The 6,318-nt window shown below is 38.5% G+C and overlaps 1 pseudogene; it reads left to right on the top strand.

Moving 5' to 3' along the window:
- The first annotated feature begins 980 nt into the window (after window positions 1-980).
- LOC130882808 (Ig heavy chain V region 914-like) lies at window positions 981-1,640 on the top strand (annotated as a pseudogene).
- Window positions 1,641-6,318: the final 4,678 nt, after the last annotated feature.

Genomic DNA, 6,318 nt, shown 5'->3' on the forward strand with positions numbered 1-6,318 from the left:
GCAAGAGGGAAGGAAATGGCACAGGATAGGACAGAGATTTTTAAATGAAATGTTGGAGGTAGTGAGAGAAGGGTGATGAGTGGGTAGAAAGCATGAGAATTCAGGAAAATAAAAACAGTCTTCTGACACTACCAAACTGACTTCAAAGTTCTGTGTTTTGTTATAAAAATTTATTAAATGCCCCCATTATGCTGATATAAATATGCAGAAACAAAAACTGACATAAGACAACTGAAGACAACCATATGTTGCCTGGTATCAAGTTGGGAAAAAGAAAGGCACAGTGGGAAGTAGAAAGTGATCATAGGAAAAATTTCAGAATGCAAAAGATTAAGTGCTACAAATATAAATATATCTCCATAGCAGTCACTGATAGGAAGAAATACAAACACAAGGAACGTCTCATTTGCAAACTTCCAGTGATCTTAGGACAAAATTTCTCAGAACTGAGGAAAAATCAAAAAAGTCTCAAGTGTTCCTTTCACAGAAAAGGAGTTTTTCTTAGAGACAGGTGTCACCCTCCCAAATTCCACCACAGGAAGAAGCCATGTCCAGCAGAGACAAAGGGACAGACAGAGATAATACCTAGAAACATAGCAGTGTGGACCTCCTCAGTTTCACATTGATCCTAAAGAGACATGACAGTGTGGAAACCCAACATTTTCTACGCATATGGTGAAAAGAGAACTAAGTACAGTGTAGCGAATCCCTAAGAGGAAAATATTTACGCAGAGCTACGTTAATGCTTCAATTTCTGTAACTGTCATCAGTGTGTATGATGACTCATATCTGCTTTGAGTACTGCCTTCTGCTCAGGTCCAACTACAGAGCCTGCTTTAGCAGGAAGATATGCAAATAAGGCTTCTTTGTTTCCATAAAAACTAGGCCTGCCCTGACCCTGCAGTTCTGACAGAGGAGACCAGCTGTGGATTCCCAAATCCTCCCAGTCAGGGTTCAGCGCTCAACACAGGCCACTCACCATGGACTTAGGGCTTATACTGGTTTTCTCTGTCTTTATTTTAAAAGGTAATTCACAAAGATGAGATGCCGTGTGTTCTGTGTACACGAGAAAGAGAAAAAATGTCTTCTGTGTCAGTTTTCTAATCTGAATTCTTTGTGTTTACAGGTGTCCAGTGTGAAGTGCAGTTGCGGAGTCTGGGGGAGACTTAGTGCAGCCTGGAAAGTCTCTAAAACTCTCCTGTGCAGCCTCTGGATTCACCATCAGTAGTTACGCAATGGGCTGGATCCACCAGGCTTCCGGGAAGGGTTTGGAGTGGGTCGCAACCATTAGTAATGGTGGTAGCACTTACTATATGGACGCTGTGAAGGACCAGTTCACAAACACCAGAGACAATGCCAAGAACACTCTGTACCTGGAAATGAACAGTCTGAGGTCTGAGGACACAGCCATGTATTACTGTGCAAGAGACACAGTGAGTGAATGCTACTGTGAGCTCAGACAAAAACACCACTGTGGGGAACACAGGACCAGCAGGGGGCACAGAAAGCATTTAGAAATCAGGGTCAGAGAAGAGCCTGCTCAGAAGAATGGAAGACTGGACTTCTCTGTGTTTGCACTGCCTCTCCATATCACACTTAGTGATTTTCTCTACATGTATAATAGTAATGTAATAATGTAGTAATCCTTGAATGTCCAAGTGTTTTTTACAATTTCTTTTTGTGTGTTTATTTATTATAGTATTTCTCCTTGTTTCCCTTAAATCTATCTGTCTACCTGTCTCTCTCAATGTCTCACTCTCTCTCTCACTCTCATTTTTCTCTCTCTCTTTCTCTCTCTCACACTTTCTCTTTAACTACTCTCCATTTGTATGTGTTTGTGTTCTGACATATGATGCTCGACAGAACCTATCTTCACTTTACCGTCTGTGACACACACTGTTACTCATATGTGCAGACTGCTCTCATTTTTACTTTTTAATTCAGGTGTGTGAGTTGAACATGAATAGTGAGATTCCAGCACACGCTGTGGTTCAGCTACATAGTAGTCTTGAAAAGGTCATGGAGTCCAGACTCAGAATAGGAGTCACCAGCTGAGAGAGAAGTTTCCCTCTACTTATCCTTGTCCTCTTCCTCTGTTTTCTTTGTTTGGTTTGATTTATCCTCAATACCCCAACATTCTTGAGATCCATGCTCAGTAAATTGATCCTTTACAGAATCAGTTATAAGTGCTGGGCATCAAGGAAGAAAAATTTGCTGTTTCTGGTGTATTTGTTAGAAGTGCATAAAAGCAGGCTTCAAAAATTATTTTCAGTAGAATAATGTGATGTTTTAAAAGATTGATCTAGACTTGAAGCTCTATGGTAAAATGTGTTGGGACCATGTGAAATGTGTTAAGTTTAAGAACCAAACTCTCTTAAAAATAGGAATTAAGCACTTAGACAAATATGATTTCTTACTTATAGAGACTTAAATGAGCCATTCACATTGCTGGAAAAGGAATGGAAGTCCTCAGAACAGGAAATGCAGTTGTAAAGTTGTGGAGAAGAAACAAGTCTACAGGAAATCATCTCTTGACTTCCATAGCAAGCAGTTCATCCAAGGTTTGCAACATCCATGCCACAGTTTTAAATAACTATTAACTGTGAATCCAATGCAGGCTAATGGCAATGTTTGGATGGCTTGAAAACCTAACTGTCTAGACTGTGTGTGCACTGTGTATGGTTTGCACATATATCTGAAGGCAAGAGTTGAAATTGAGTGCATTTATTGGTTCATTTCTACCTTATTTTTGAAACAGGATCTCACAGCAAACCTGGAGCATAAATGTGCAGATACATTCTTGGGATGGCAAGTTTTAGAAAACCTCCAGTCACAGTCCCCTCCAGTGCTGGGAATATAAAATAAACCATCACACCAAGCTTCTAAGCTAAGTATTGTGAATCAAGCTAAGATACTAATACTGGAAGGCAGGCATCTTACCACTGAGCCAACTGTTGAGCCCTAGATACATTGATAAAAGAATTCTAATATGTAAAAGCAAATACATGTATTGTAAAATACTTTTTAAAAGAAAAATGCATTGGCAATTATGGATTTTTTAAACTATTAACTGTCTCTATGAAAATGAATGACTTGAGTCCTCATAAATAACCCTTAAAATTACCATTATGGAATTCTGGAAATGGCAAAATGGGTAGGATCTACAAAAGAAGAGATAATATAAATAATTAACAGAATACATTGTATTGAAAGTTTTTCAAGGAAATAAATTCTTTAATTATCGACAACAGTGTATTTGATGGTAGGGCATGGTGAAATACAGTCTTAATACATTCAATAGAGAGACAGAAGCAAAATATTCTCTCATACCTTGGTCTATATGGAAAGTCCCCACCACCTAGATAGATGACCCTGTCAAAAATCAAAAAAGTCATCCCTTCTACCAGTAAATGTGACAGTGTTTCTGACTGTGGGTGTGAAGGATGGGTATGGGACTGTATCTGGAAGTGGGAATCTCATTCTCTTTTTGTGTCTCTGTCTGTGTATGTTGGAATGTGTGTCTGAGGTTGCAGAGAGTTGAAAATGACTGATGAAACATTTAAGAATAAGGATCCACCTCCCAAATAAAAGATCGTTGTAAATAATGTGTGACTTTACCATCAACTCTTTCCCTTTGAAGTGACTTTTGCTTAGTGAATTCCTTCTAGACTGATTCACAGAAACAGAAACCCAGAAATTAAGAGAGTACAGAATATAGATGCAAACTATCTCTGCAGTAGACAATGTCAAAAATATGTGAATAATAAGTTGATCTATACCAATTTTCTGAATGTAGTAACAAAAATGTTTCTTTATTTCTCTGATATTCCTTTCCTGATTTTGGTAACCTCAATGAGAATATCAGACAAACCCAAGATGAGACAAACTAAACATGTCTGAAAAATATTCTTTTAACTTACTGAACATAGCAAATAAGTAGAACACAGCACTCATAGTGTTTGTTCCCCATCAGTATTTGGAAGGATGACTGTCTGACCTATGTTCTAGCTCCCCCACTGCCACTCACAGTAAATATATTGTGCACAACAAATTGAGGGACTTAAAATTTGGGATTCCAATAAAGGAAGTGGTGGGTGTTCTTTGGGATCTGACATGGCAGGTTGGTTACAGCTCCTGATTTCTCTTCCCTACTGATTTACATTACTAAGGCATTGGACAAAGCCATGCAGTCCCTTGTCCTCTATGGTAATCCTAAGCACAAGGCAAGCAGTGCCTACTGTTCAAGTACACCCTGTTTCCATGTCTTGTCATCACATAGGTTTCTCTGTCTTTTTATTACTTCAGATCACATAACCCTCAAGCCTGGCTGGATGGTACTTCTTTTCATGAGGTGTTATGAACTGCTGGCTTCTCATCCATTGACAATGAAATAATCATAAAACCTGGGTTCTTATGTGTTACAACCTGAGGACAGAGAAAGAGAAATATAAAAATACAAAGAGAAAAAAAGACTGATGTAAATAAACATGTTCAAGGACAAGTTCCCAGGTATGGTGTCTCTAATTAAGAAGGTAAATAGTCTGATCCTAATAAGATCAGATCCTAGTCAGTCACTTGTGTTTTTTCCCAATGAACACATACTAAATGTTAGTAATCACGTTATCTTATAGATGAGGGATAAGAATAAGATGCCTCTACTGACACCAAAAAAATAAATTCTAAGTTTTCATGAGTATGATTTCTGATCACTATGAACCCCAAGTCCATTCTAAATCCAATTTATGAATTTGCAGAGACAGGCAAATACATAGAGTAAGTTATACTCCGTTCTACCATCATTGATTGAATGTGGACTTACCCTAAGCATTTCCATCTTTTCCTGGCAGATCTGCACAATGTGACTCAAAATATTTCTTGTTTGTCAGGAATTGGAAACCCAGCCAGAACCTGGAAAATGTTCCTGAGTATCCATTTCTATTTCTACTAAAAAGCAGAAAACAAATGTCAGTCACCTGAAGGGGAAATGGAAACCTCCTCTGCTTCCTTTTACTCTCTCAGGAACCTCTCTCCCAATTCAAAGAAGCCTCAGCCACAAGAAGAAAGCCAAGGCCTAGATGAGAATTCTAGAGCCTCTAGCAGAGCATGACTGTCCTGGTGCTTCTCCTCTGCTTCATGACCTTTCCTACCTCTAAGTGTTTTAGGTTTTAAGGAGAGAGACCCAGGTACACCATGTATGAAATGTTAAGACTGATGATGATGTTGCTTGTCCACAGGTGACCTGTTCCAGGTCCAGGTGAAGAAGTCAGGACCTGACCTGGTGCAGCCATCAGAGACCAGACCTAGATAGACCCTGTCTCTCACTTGCACTGTCTCTGTGTTCCCAGCCAACTATCATATACAGTGTCCACCAGCCTCCAGAATAGGGTATGGAGTTAATAGAAATAATATGGTATAATGAGAACACTGATTATAATTCAGTTCTCAAATCCTGGGATACCATCAGCAGGGACACCTCCTAGTGCAAAGTTTCCTGAAAAATGAACAGTCTGCAAACTGGATATACAACCGTATATTACTCAACCAGAGAAACAGTGATGGACCTCTACAAAACCTTCCTACAGAGATCTCAGGGCCATCAGATGGTACAAAGGGCCAACTGAGACTCCCCAGAACTAACACAAAACATTTCAGTGTGCTGAATCACAGCAGGTGCACAAGCCCATGACAAGTTTGCTTCTCTGTTCCTTGGCTTGCTCTGTGCATCAAAGTCGTGTATCTCATTGCACTCTTCTAGAATTTACTCTGTACTAATCTATAATGTATCTGAATATTTTCAAAGCCCTGTTTTCCACTATAATGTTTATTTTTCTCTGTAATCTAATGTCTTTATGCAGCTGCTGTTCTATTCTTATTAGCATTAAAAGTTCAAGTTTATAGAGCTTTATGCAATCTATTTTGGCAGTCTTTCTGATTACTTTCTGTTAGTTTGATATATTCTTTATAGTTCAGTTTGATCAATCTATAACTGCCTAACTTGAAGGATTGTTAGCTATACCTATAATATACGCTATATTATAATAAGAAAAAAACTGTTTCATTTTCTTAGAGACATATACTGGAGCAATATCTGTTTTTATTTGTGCTGGTATAAACATGATGGACATAACTTCAAGCAAATCTATGATACTGAATCAGCCTTTCTTGAACTCAAGACAATTGCCCATTGAAAATGTGAATAGGTATCAATCGTTCCAAATTCTAAAAAATAAAACACACACACCTGCCAAATTTCATTCTTTTGAATACTCTTTGGGTTACTTCCTACAGGGAGTGGTGTTTTGTTCTAAAAAGAACAAG

The sequence above is a fragment of the Chionomys nivalis genome, chromosome 10, assembly GCF_950005125.1.
Source record: "Chionomys nivalis chromosome 10, mChiNiv1.1, whole genome shotgun sequence".
Lineage (NCBI taxonomy): Eukaryota > Metazoa > Chordata > Mammalia > Rodentia > Cricetidae > Chionomys > Chionomys nivalis.